Source organism: Miniopterus natalensis, chromosome 8 (assembly GCF_054644295.1).
Source record: "Miniopterus natalensis isolate mMinNat1 chromosome 8, mMinNat1.hap1, whole genome shotgun sequence".
Classification (NCBI taxonomy): domain Eukaryota; kingdom Metazoa; phylum Chordata; class Mammalia; order Chiroptera; family Miniopteridae; genus Miniopterus; species Miniopterus natalensis.
In genome coordinates, this window is record NC_142088.1 from 1,014,059 (window position 1) to 1,027,043 (window position 12,985).

Here is a 12,985-nt window from a genome sequence, read left to right on the forward strand (position 1 = left end):
CCTGCGCTCGGGGGGGGGGGAGTAATCAGGGCTAATGGCACAGCACTTACTGTGCGATCGCCCTGCGCTGCGCCGTAATTACTATGTAATTAAGTGGTCGCCAGTTGCCACGTAAACACGGCTCACACTGGATGTGTCTGTGGCTTAAACAGCCCCACACACTCATTTTAATTTCAAAGTGTCGAATGGAAACAGTTGGTTGGCACAGAGAGAGAACACAGGATTGGAGAAACGTAAGGACCCTGGGGCAGAGGAAGATGCCATCTCAGATGTCAGCTTCACAGGGGTGGGGCCGAGGGAGAAACAGGAAAGGACCCAGGGAGAGAGGGCACCGCGGGCCTCCCTGCAGGGGTAGACTGGGAGGTGACAGCCAGGTTCAAGGACTGTGCCACTGTGTTTGGTGGATTGGGACTCGGCTTTCAAGGGGAACGTTCTAGGCCTTTCCACAAAATGGCCCAAGGAGGGCCTTCTCTTTCCCAGGGTAAAAGCATCCTGGGTCAGGCAGTTCAAAGCTCCTGTTCTCGTCGGCAGGGTCCCTGGCCATCAGTGGGCGGCGGAGAGGGGCAGCTCTTTCTTAGGTCTCGCCACCCCATGAGCACCAGGGTGGCAGAACACTGAGGAGCCCCTGCAGGGAGCAGATGTCCCCGCCCTGCCGCAAGGGGTGGAATTAGGCAAATCCCTGGAGTTCTCTGCTCTCACCAGTCCGGTGAGGCTTTGTGCTGAAAGTCCTGTGTCCCACTGCACAGGCCACCGAAAGCCCTCGGTGGGGACAGAGCCTGGGTCTGCACACGGCCTGGGGCCTCTTCCCAGGGCCGCCTGTTACCTCCGGGGGCCAGGCAGAGGTCCTTAATCACCGCGTTAAGGCAATGCAAGGAAGTTGAGGGCCTCCCCGAGAGCAGGTGGAGAGATTCCACCTCCTGCAGCAGAAAAGAGAACCACCTGAGGCCCGAGGGCGGGACCCGATCGTGCAGCTTTAGTTTCCTGCACAGCTGGAACTCGTTACACAAACGTGGGGACTTCACACGTGCGAGCACCGCACAGTCCTGGAGGTCACGGGTCCCAGCGAGTCTCAACGGGCTCAGACCAAGGTGTGGGCAGATGCCTCTGGAGTCACCCCAGGAGCATCCATTCCTGCCTTTTCCAGCTTCCAGAGGTGCCCACGTGCCTTGGCTCGTGGCCCCGCCTCCATCTTCAAATCCGGCAGTGGCCGCTGGCCAGGTCACAGCGCTTCACTTTGACCTGCTTCCATCATCGCGGCTCCTCCCACTCAGACCTCCCGCCTCCTTGAGATCACCTTGGGCCCACCCAGGTAATTTCTTTATTTTCAAAGCTGATTACCAACTCAGTTCCATCTGTAACCTTCATTTGCCCTTGCCAGGCGGCATAGCGCATTCCTAGTCCTGGGGTGACGGGCGCAGGACGTGCAGGTCTTTGGGAACCGTCACTCTGCCCACCCTGGGTAGGGTGGCGGTGCCAGGGGAGCTTGAATTCCCAGCCACGGCAAGTCTGCACACTCAACACGCTGCACTCAGCCTGTTCCTCCCGCAGCAGTACAAGTGGGCGTTTCAGCACACAGGCCAGATCATGTCACACTTGGCTTAAACGGCCACTGCCCCACCCCTCCCGGGGAACCCTTGTCCTTCTGTCCTCAGAGGTCACGGCAGCTCATCTCTGCCACCTGAGCCTGCCCCTCCCCCTCTCCAGCCCCCTCTGCTCCTGCGGAGTTTGAGGACCCAGCACCCCCCCCCCAGGCCTTGCCCAGGCCCTCCCTCTGCTTGGGACTTTGTTACCACAGACGTTCCCGGCTCTCTCCCTCCCTAACTCGGGTCCCAGCCCCAATGTCACCTCCTGGGAAGGCCTCCTGTCCACCCAGCTAACACGCCCCAGCCCCTGGGTCCCCAGGCCTCATGCCTGCAGAAGCTGCACGCAGAGCAGGGAGGGAGGGGGTGCTGTCTGAGCTGCAGGGGTTTACACTCCCACCCCAGGCAGGGCCCCGAGTGCCAGCTAAGCTAATTGTGGGGTGTCACCAGGGGTTATTTTCCCTTTCCTGTGCTCACTCCTTTGGTACCAAGCAGATTCCTGCTGCATATAATTAGCATCTCGACATTTACCAGTGAGGGATAGAAGTCATCAGTGATTTGGGCTCACCTGGGGCCGCCTGCTCTAGGATCAGAGATGAATTCTAGCAGGTGAGAGGGGAGGGACCAGAGAGTCAGAAAAAACTGCCACCACCAATCAGTGTCTAAGATGAACCTCCCCCAACCCCACCAGCATGGGCTCGGCACCCCCACCCCCACCAGCATGGGCTCAGTCGTCCCCCCCCCGCCCCCCAGCACGGGCTTGCCCCCCTCACAGCCTCCTTTTAATTAGCCTCTCCCCTGATTATAGGGGCCCCCAATGCACGAGACCTCGGACCCACGCAGGTGGGGAAGAGAGACCCTGGAGCAAAACGGAACCAAGTGGAAATTGGCCATAAAAGATTAATTAAAGGGGCACAGGCGCTCCAACCATCCCCCTGTGTGGGCTTTTACAGACCTTTGCAGAGTCACAGAACAGAGTCATAATTTACTCCATGTGGCTTCCTTCAGAAAGTGGAGACAGAAACACCCGCCTCTCCTGTCCCCAGCCATGAGCTCCTCACACCTCACAAAGGTACTGGGTGGTCGGTATGGGGTTGAGGGAGCAATGAGGTCCCCACATGGGCCAGCCAGGTGCCCACCAGGTGCCAAACAGGGACTGACAGTTTCCTAACAGGTGCCCTACTGTAGCTACCAGATGCCTGCCAGGTACCCCCCCTCCAGGTGCCTGCAAGGGCTCTGGACACTACCTGTCACCTCCCAGGCCCCAGCACAAAGTCTTCTACTCGAAATGTGGTTCTGGATTACCTGCAGCTTAGGTGCTACCTGGGAGCCCATTAGAAACGCTCTCTATCTGCCCCCATCACTGTCTCTGCCCCATCTGCCTCCCGTCCCTGCAGTGCCATGTGTAGGCCTCGCCCGTCATCCTGAGGCTTCACCCGCCGACCACCATAGCCTTCAGCTGGGACCTCAGGTAAAGGTGCCCTGGGAGGATCTCCTCTGAGCTCTCTGGGTAGCCCCACGGCTAGGGTTCGGGGTGGGGGACAAGGCACCTGGAATGGAGGTCTCCACCCCCACAGATCAGGCTCCTTCATTGCTGAGCGGTGCCCCTTGCCCCACTCCCAAGCTCCAGGTCAAAGCGGCACTTTGCCAGCCCTCCACTCTCAGCTCCCCACTGTCACCCCCAGTTTAGCCTCATTCAGGTTATGGTCACAGCGCCACCCTTTGGTGCACCTTAGGCTGTGACCCAGTCTCCTGTGGGTGTCGGAGTAAGGACTCTGAGCTGAGCGGGTAGCCCCCTCCATCCCTGCCGAGATGGTGACTAGGTTTCAACTGGTTTGCCAAATCCGAGTGGTCGGGAGGGGCTGCCTGGAGCACTGTGTTGAGAAGGATGCTGAGGTGGTTTTTGCTAGATTAGGCACACGTTTCCCAGGATGGGAGCGAGGGCTGAGGCCACCCTGGGACCCAGGCTCTCCATCCCTTGGAGGGTTGGAGTGCGCAGGGCACCTCACCTTCATGGGCTTTTCACACTCCCTCTCCTGCTTCCCCAAGAGGAGCCCCAGGCATGCGGCCAAGTGGGTGGGAGGGACCCAAGAGCTCCCTGCAAAGTCGCCACTGAGTGTCCCCCACTGATCCCAGCACCTTGGGTGCACCTGGATGCCCTGCCTCCCTCCTGGAGGTCACTGCCTCTCAGCCTACCCCACCCTGCTCTCCTGGGATCACAAAGCTTCTGGGACTCTCAGTTGAGGCCTAATTTTACAAACAGCAAATCCAGGAGCCTTGAGGGAGGCATGAGGGTGCAGGCTGAGAGCAGAGACTCAGCTGGCCAGGTGAGGACTCCGGCTGTGCCTCCAGGCCATGGCCAGCTCTGTCGCAGGGCCCGGTGTGGCTGTGTTCCACCAGACAGCACACAGCTCCTGTGTGGGTACCTGGGACCCCTTCAGCAGCCACGAGCTCCAGCCTGATGTTAAAGAACCTATTTAGAAAGATGACCTAATTTTAGGTGAATCTTCTGCAGGTTGCTAAATATCTGTTTAAATACGTGAATTAACACATCTGTCAACAGTACTTAGAGTGGGAATGAAATGCGTTCTCACGGCAAAAGGTAATTTAAGACAAAAACATGCTGTGTATGAGCCACTCTGAGCTTGGAGCCTCAGACAGCAGCCCTAGCTCTGTGCTCCTGGGGCTGAGCTCACAGCCACCCGAGCAGGGCCACAACCACCAATCCAGACAGGATGAAGGTGCCACAGGGTTGCAGAGGGACAGGCTGGAAGGCGTCTGAATGAGAAGCAGTGAGGAGCCACCCCTCTGCTCACGTAGCAGCAGCTTCTTGTGTCTCAGAGGGTCATGGGTGGCTCAGTACAGAGGAGCTGGTGCTTGACTTCGTCTGTCAGGAGCAGCGGCACGTGGAGAGAGGAATATTCATGACATCCATGGGGGTCATGAATAACTTCCAGCTCAGACATGGTGGAGGTCTGGGGACACTGCCCTTGGATCTGAGAGAAGCCTGCAGAGGGATGTGTGGCCACCTGTGATGGCAGCCTTGCTGACCACACCACAGGGACCCATGGACACTCAGCCCTGCACTCTGGATCCCAAACAGTTGGACCCTGCTCAGTAGGGTGCACCCTGCTTTCGATGGGAGAGCACTGAGTACTGACGCAACAGGTTCCAGAAACCTGAGATCTCAGGCTAGACTCACATTCCCTTGTCACGTGACCTCAACAAAAGCACTCACTCCACTGCCTCAGATTCCTGATGGGTGCGGTCACAGTGACTCTGTCACCTCTGGGGGCCATCACACTGATCAGCAGCATGTGGAGCAGTTCAAAGACCACAGAGTGGGCAGAGCAGGAACGATGTCATCTTCCCTCTGACCGGCATTACCAAACCACTGACCCCACCCCCTCTTTGCCTCAACTCCCCTCAATAGATAATGAGGCCAGGGGAGGCCTCGGGGACAGTAAAAGATGGTGTGCACAGATGGTGGGTGGTTGTGGGAGAAGCATCTGGGCTCTGTGGACAGACAGAAAAAAGTGAGTAAATGTGTTTCTACCTTTCACACAGGATGAGAGACTCTGGGCCAGGACTAGACGAACAGCTGCTCCCTGATGACTTTTTGGGGACCCAGCAGGGTGTCCACAGTCTCCTGAGATAGCCTTGACCAGCTGGGCTTTGAGCCCGGCCAGCTTCCTTGTCCCTGCCCCGTCGTGCGGAGTATGATTGGAGACTCTCGATTTTTGTGTTCTTGAAATTCGGACTACAGGGGACTATATCTTGGGTAAGAAAAAATGAGAAGGAAATAGCAGGAAAATCCCCATGATCCTGGGCAAAGCAGGGGAAATTCGTTTCTGAGAAATTATCATCGCACCAACCCTTGTAGAATGTGCAGCCCAAATTTGCATCACCTATGTGGTCAAGAAAACCTCAGGTTTTGAATTTCTTTTAAAGTGTTCCTGTATTAGAAGTTTTCCTAAATACTGGACAGGAATAAATGCATGTTCTCTCTGGAGGAACGCATCTCCACCTAGGGCCTCAAGCAACAGTCACACAAATGTTTAAGGAAAGAGTGCTTCCCACACATGCATTAAAAAACCTAATCAAACACAACAAAACAAGTCACCATCAGTGAGAAAAGTAGAGAAACATCAAACTGCAAAATCAGATCTGAAATTTTTCAGGTGTTATGTTCTGTGTTTACAGAAATAAAACACAAGCTTGAAACTCTCTATGGCACATAAAAACCTATAGGATGTGACCTAGCAGATTTGAAAAAGACTTAGATAAAACTTATAGAAACTAAAAATACAATAATCAAGATGATAAAGAGAATTATCGAGTTATTAGATACAGCTGAAGAGAGAATTAGTAAGCTGGAAGAAAACTCAGAAGAAGTTATCCAGAATGAACCACAGAGAATTAGAGAAATAAGTATACCTGTAATAGAAAAGTTGATACATAACCAATGGAGTGAGAAGTTCTGACATCCTCCTAAGTCAAAGTGTCAACAGAGAGCAGAGAATAGACAGAGATATTAAAGAGCTAATGGCCAGAATTATTCATAGTAGCTGAAAGACACAGATCTACAGATTCAAAAAGCCCACTGAATCTAAAGTGGGAATATCTAAAAAATAAATACAACTAGACACACCCTTTAATGAGACTGTATTTCACTAAAGACAAGGGGGGAAATTAAAATCTGTAAGAGAAAATAAAAGACTAGTCTATTCAAAGGAATATACATTAGCTAACTTTGGACAGCAACAACTGGAGCCAATAATAGTGGGATAAAATCTTCAATGTATTGGGGGGGGGGGTGAATGGCAATCTAGAATTCTAGAATGCTATACTTATAAAATATATCTTTCAAGAATAGGGAATAAATACTTTTTAGATAAATAAAACACAATAGAGAATTTTCCATTAGTAATATACAAAAGAAGCATATCAATAATCAGTAAAGATAGGTTTGGACAATAAAATTAAAAACTTAATGAACATATATAGAGCAGTACATTGTGCCCACCAACAGCAGAATAGACATCTTCTCAAATACACATGGAACGTTTACGAAAACAATTGACCATATATGCTGGGCTGAAATACAGAGGCAAATTCTGTCACTACAGAGATTAAGGTGCAAAATAATAACTAAAAACAACTAGAATCCTTATATTTTGGAAACTAACATGCTTCTGAATTGGATTTGAAACATCACAAGGGAAATCAAATTATTTGTACTAAACAATAACAAATATTACGTAACAAAACTTGTGGGATGCAGGTAATGCTGTATTTAGAGGAGAAAATGTAGACGTATAGGACTATATTGGAAAAAACTAAAAATGAATGAATTAACCATTCATCTCAGGACATGTGGAAAAGAAAACCAAAATAAGCCCAACAAAAATGTCAAGAAGGAATTATATTGATAGGGCCACAGATTAATAAAATAAAAAAGAAATATTTATTAGGGCAGATAAACACAGTGGTTATTTGGGGGAAAAAACACTAATATTAGTGTTAGTTCTCTGGTGAGGCTCATGAGGAGTAAAGAGAGATGGCCTAAGTGCAATAAGGGGACATCACTACAGATCTTGCGGCTACGGAAAAGGTAAAAAACGGATATTGTAAAAAAAAAAATTCCGATAATTTTTGCAAATAATTTTAAAAGTTAGATGAAATGGAACATTTATAAACATGTATCAAAACTTAAGGTGACATAGAAAACCAATAACCATTAAAGAACCTGCAACATCAGTGAAACTTTTTTCCTCAGAAGAACTCCAGGTCTAGGTGGCATTACCCGAAAACTCAGTCGACACGGGAGAGATGAACACACGGTGTGGATTCCACGCACTGGAATTCTGTCAGCCGTAAAGGTGGAGAAACAGCCGCTGCCCTGGAGTAAAACTCACGGATACAGCGTTGAGCAGGAGAAGCCCACGGCACAAGTGCCCCTGCAGCGAGTTCTGCTGACCAACTTCAGCAGGCTGCCCGGGGAGCTGGGAGACAGCCGCTCCGAGGGGGGCTCCCCGGGGACAGGGCCCCAGGGAGAGGCGCCGCCTTCCCCAGAACTAGATCCAGGACCTGACACCGTCCACGGAACTGAGTTGCACGGAACATAACGGCTTCATCCCCTCCCCTCTTGGTCCTGCAGCATCGACTCGGGCCCCGCACACAGCAGGCACTCAAAGACGTTCTGGTTGAAGAAAACACAGACCACGGTCTCTTCCCACTTCTCGGCCGTATTCCAGCTACGAGCCCCATCGGAGACGCGGATGGCGCTGGAGCTCTGGGAATGGGAAGGAAAAGGCTCCTAATAAACCTGGGAGTGTCTCAGGGCTCCGTGTCCCAAAAGCCTCCCATGTGCTGTTCCTGACAAGCCAGGCCCCTCTTTATAACTCCCGCTTAGCGCAGGAAAAGGTTCCCAGAGCTTAGAAGGGCTCTGCCATCAGCACCTGGGGAAGACCTGCCGCCGCCCACGGCACCCGTCACTCAGCTCCTGTCACAGCCGCCGAGGAACAGACGTCCCCGTGATAAATCGGGCTCTTCTCTGCTTAGTGATCTGACGGGGAAGTCCCATATTCTTAGCAGTTTAAAAAAAAAAAGCCCTCTGTTGCCAAGAAGTTTTCAAAAGTTACTATTTCTGTGGGGCCTGTAAAAATCCAGCACATTCCCTGGGTTGCTGAGTCGGCAGTCGCCGGGCCGGCGTCGGGGCCGTCGCATCTGGGCCGGCACAGATGTTCTGGCAGGACCCGAGCCCGCAGCGCGAGGTTTTGTTGATTGTGCGAAACAAAAGCAGCCCTGTTCGTTTCAGCTCCATTCAGGACCCAGTTGGGAGCGGGGAGAGAACCGGTGTTTGCTAAGAGGAGAGGTACAAATCAGTAGGGGAAGACAATTATTTGCTAGCTTTTCAGAGGATATTATAAATAATGATGGTTCCAAACCATAAGAATAAAAGAATAAAAACTGATCAGAGAATCGCCTGACCCGAGCCCTTTCATCGTGGGCGCAGTTTACCCTCCGGTTCATTCCTCCTGCGAGGAACTTGAATCCATGAGACTTTTTGTAGGACTGCAAACGGATTGCTCTGCAGACACCGGCCTCCCCGGGTGCAGAGCGCTCTCAGCGGGAGGGAGGCGCCCACAGCCAAGCTCGTGGGGCCAGGGGCCAGGATTGTCTTCCTCCCACACCCCAACTACATGGTCCTCTGTAGGACCCACGGAGGTGTCACATTGGTGACAGAGTGACGGTGTCAGGCGCAGTCGTGCACTGACAGGTTGGCCCTCAGCAGGGACCATTCCTTCCCTGGAACAAAAGCAGCCGTGAGCCCAGGTGGGAGCCGCTTTATTACCCCGGGGGTCCGGGCTGGGCGGGTCGGGGGACGGGGGGCCTGGTGCCCACGAGGCGACCTGAGCACCTGCCGGTCCAGCCGGGGGCGCGCCCCGGCCCCTGCGCCCGCACCAGGTCGCCCTTGCTTCCAGGGACTTGCGGCGCACATACAGCGCAGGTGGGGCCTCCGCTGGCGCTGTGATGGGGGTGAGGCCGGGCTCGCACCTACTAGGAAGGGCTCCTGGCGGCCAAGCGGCGAGGGTTAAATGGATTCCCCTTAACTAATACGAGCGCAGAGCCCGCAGCCGGTTCCGCACGAGCCCCGCCGGCAGCGGAGCCGCCCGCTCTGCGCGCCCTGATGAGAGCCCGGGGATCCCGTTTCGACCAATAGGACGGCGGCTTCCCCACCAATCAGGCTGAGCGGCTCTGACCAATCGGAGGGCTCTCTTCTGACCAATCGGGCGTCGGAGCGGCTTCTGTCTAGACCAGCGGCTCCCGGGCCCGGAGCTCGCGGGGGAGCCTGTGTCCAGCTGGGGCCCCGCGCCCAAGACCCCTCCCAGGGGCGCGGGGCAGGGTGCGGGGCAGGGGGACCACGGCCAGCTGCTCAAGGGGGCCCGGCTCGGGGCAGCCGCAGCCAAGGTGTTCGTGCACCTGCCCTGTAGCGCCCCCGCACGGTCCGCGGCCTGCTGATGGCGCAGCCCCGCGGCCTTACGCCGATCCCGCAGCCCCGCGGCCTCACGCCGATCCCGCAGCCCTGCGGCCTTACGCCGATCTCGCAGCCCCGCGGCCTCACGCCGATGGCGCAGCCCCGCGGCCTTACGCCGATTCCGCAGCCCCGCGGCCTTACGCCGATGGCGCAGCCCCGCGGCCTCACGCCGATTCCGCAGCCCCGCGGCCTTACGCCGATTCCGCAGCCCCGCGGCCTTACCTGGAGCGTTGGATCCAAATATTTCCCTCCTTCCCCGCCCCCCACGCCGCGAATCCCTGCTGGAGTCTGAACTGGCGTCAGCACCGTCCGTGAACCAGCGTGGCCGGAAAGGAGCTGTGTGGGCCCAGCTGCGGGTGGGCTCCCTCCCTCCCTTTCCCTCCCCCGCGGGCAGTCACCTGTGGCCCCGGGCTCACTGTGGCGCCGTCCCCACTGGGTGCGTCCTCTCATCCCCCTTTCTCCGGTGTGCTCTTCCCCACGGCGACGAGGGTGACACGCACGGTGCCTCGGTGGGGCAGGCAGGGCCCGGCGCAGCACCCGCCACCCGAAGGCCAGCGTCCTGGACATCGGTGGACAGGACAGGACGAGAGGGGATGGGTCCCCGGGCACGCCGCTGCTTCCTGCCGGTGAGTCGTGACCGCCGCGACCTCGTGGCCGTCAGCACGGAGATGAGACACGTGCGGCCACCAGCAGACCTCCGCGGTGACAGCGTCTCAGCCTAGGAGCGCCCAGGCCACTCGTCAGAGTGAAGCAAAGCCCCAGCCCACCGCGTGCCACCCCAGGGCGCACTGGGCAGCCCAGTGGAGCCTGCGGCCGGCGGGGGGCGGCGCCCGGGTGATGTGGCTTGAGAAGCGGTGAGGGTGGGGATGGCCTGGGAGCCGGTGGCCACGGGTGGTGGCTGGGAGCTCAGAGCTGCGGGGCGTTGGAGCAAACAGGCAGTTTCTGAAAGAGCTGTCCCCTGGGCTGGACCTGAGGATGGAAAAGAGGTCTCCAGGGAGCTGGAAAAGGAACCAGGGCAGCCCCAGGCGGAGAGCCCCGGGGACGGGAGTGAGAAGGGGAGAAAATAGTGGAGCCTCGAATATCAGGCAGAAGGCGCCAGTGATGGGGGCCCCACGATCCCTTGCTCTTCTTTGGATCCGTCGCCTCGTTGTCGGAGACCTCGTTGACTTCGCCCCCTAACAGCCTGCGCTTTATCCCTGCTCAGTGAGACTGTGCCCCACCCTCACCGGGGCAGGAGGGAGGGGGGAGCCTGTGATTGCAGGGCGCTGGGGAAGGTCCACAGAAAGCACCACTTTTCCATGGGGATCCCCGAAAGCGATCCCAGACTCACACAAATGTCAGGACCCGGTTAACCTCGCGCCTGGGAACTGGGGCAAGTTCTCCGTGGACGCCTCCCTTCCCCCGGGGACGTGCGGCTCTGGATCTGAGCGTCATCTGACCTGTAGAAACAAGTGGCCCCGGGGCACTTGCAAAAACCCACAGTCTGTTTCTTCACACGTAATAATACGGTGAAGACGTGGGAGAACGTGCAGGTGAAGACACGGTGAAGTTATAAACCCTCCACAGGCCTGTCTGAGGAGCTCGCTGGAGCTGCTGCGGGCGAGGCAATCCCCAATGGCAGTGCTTGGTTTAGTTTGGAGAATTCAGGCACCGGAACCTTCCAGACCCACCAAACAGAAAGGCAGGGATCAAAGGCCCCTTTGGGCTTCACGTGGTCATGAACGTGTGTCCAGAGGCCTGTCAGGTCTACCTGTGCTCCTGACTCAGGAGCCTGCTCTGCAAATGCGTAAGACAGGAGGGCCCTCTCTCCCGTGGGGCGGAGGCCGTGGCTCTAACGTCAGTGGCTTTTCTGACGTGGTCACACGAGGAAAATAAACGTGGCCCGAGCTCACCTAGCCGTCCGTGGGAGGGTGTAGACGTACTCCTCTGCTTGGGGCCTCGGTTCCTGCGTGCTGTGGGGACCTGGCCTCCCTCCCCCGCCCAGACCTCGCCACCGGCACCGTCCACGTTCAGAGCCTTTGAGTAAGAGCCAGGAGCCCTGACCCGCCAGTGTTTTCACAGCTGCGAGGAGACTTTTCCACTTGAGTCTTTAAAAATAGGCTGACAACCCCCGGGAGGTGGAATCCAAGTGGAGCCCAGGTTCCTTTCCAGCTAAAAGAAGTTACGGGCCTGTTGTGCGTGTTTGTGTCTCGTCCACCAACCACACGGACCCCGAGCTCCAGCGGCTCCGCAGGGGCTGGTGCAGCTCCCATTAAGTTGTCGGGGGGCGGCTCAGGCCCCAGCCCGTGGGGCCAGTCAGCAGCTCAGCCCAGGGGCTCTGCGCTTCCTTTTCTTCCAGCTGAGGCTTCACAGCAGCCAAGATTCAGCTTCGGAGGGAGCAGCTGGGCAGAGCCAAGCAGGGACCAGAGACTGGCTCTGCTCCCGGCCGCCTGCCCCACCAGCGCTGTCCCTGGCCTGGCATCCCAGGGCCCATCCAAGTGTTGATCCTTGCGTGTCTCCTGCAGTGCGACAGGCAGCCTTTGGAAACAGAACCGACAACCGCATGCAAAACATTTCTGCTGCTTGTGTTGGTCAGAAGACAGAGTCCCCAGCGGAGCCCAAGGCAAGCCTGGGTGGGCACCGGGGGGCAGAGGGGCATCCATTCTGTGCCTCGACCCTTGGTCACCTCTCTCTTGGCCCTTCCACCAGTGCCAGGCTGCCGGTGGGCAATGAGACGGCAGATCTGGGGACTCAGGCGTTTTATAGGCAGCGCAGTAATTTTCCAGAACAGCTGCATCAGGACCTGGCCCCTTTCCTGGGGAGATGTGCTCCCAGCTTTCTGTTAATCCGAGAGGAATTCTGAGAGCCAGCGCCTTGGGAGGCGGCCTGGGGATGGTGCCGGGGGCAGTGAGGTCTTGCTCAGCCAGGGCGGCTGGCACAGCCACTGGTTGATTGGATGGCACCTAGAGGTCTTGGCCCTCACCCTCTGAACTGGGAGCTGGGATTCCGACAGGATGGGCACTTGGGTGCCTCTAGGAGCCCAGGCGGTGGGGATAGGCCTGTGGCAGAGGGACCTGTGAGCCACGCCAAGGGGACGTGGGCAGTGGGGGTGCCCGCAGTCTTAGGGGTGAGGGGACGAGAGCCGCTGAGTCCTGTTCGGAGATGGCTTTGTGCAGTGACCAGCACGCCAGCAGCAGTGGGGGATCCAAAACCTTGTGCTGACATCGACGTGAACCATTTCTATCACTTTGGGGAAACTGAGGCAACGACAGCGTAGGGTCTTTCAGGAGCTACCACCATCAACTCGCTGTAGGTTCCTGAGCTGGTTACTGTAGACAAAGGTTTGGGTCCTGGGCTGGTTACTGTGGACAAGGGGTTGGTTCCT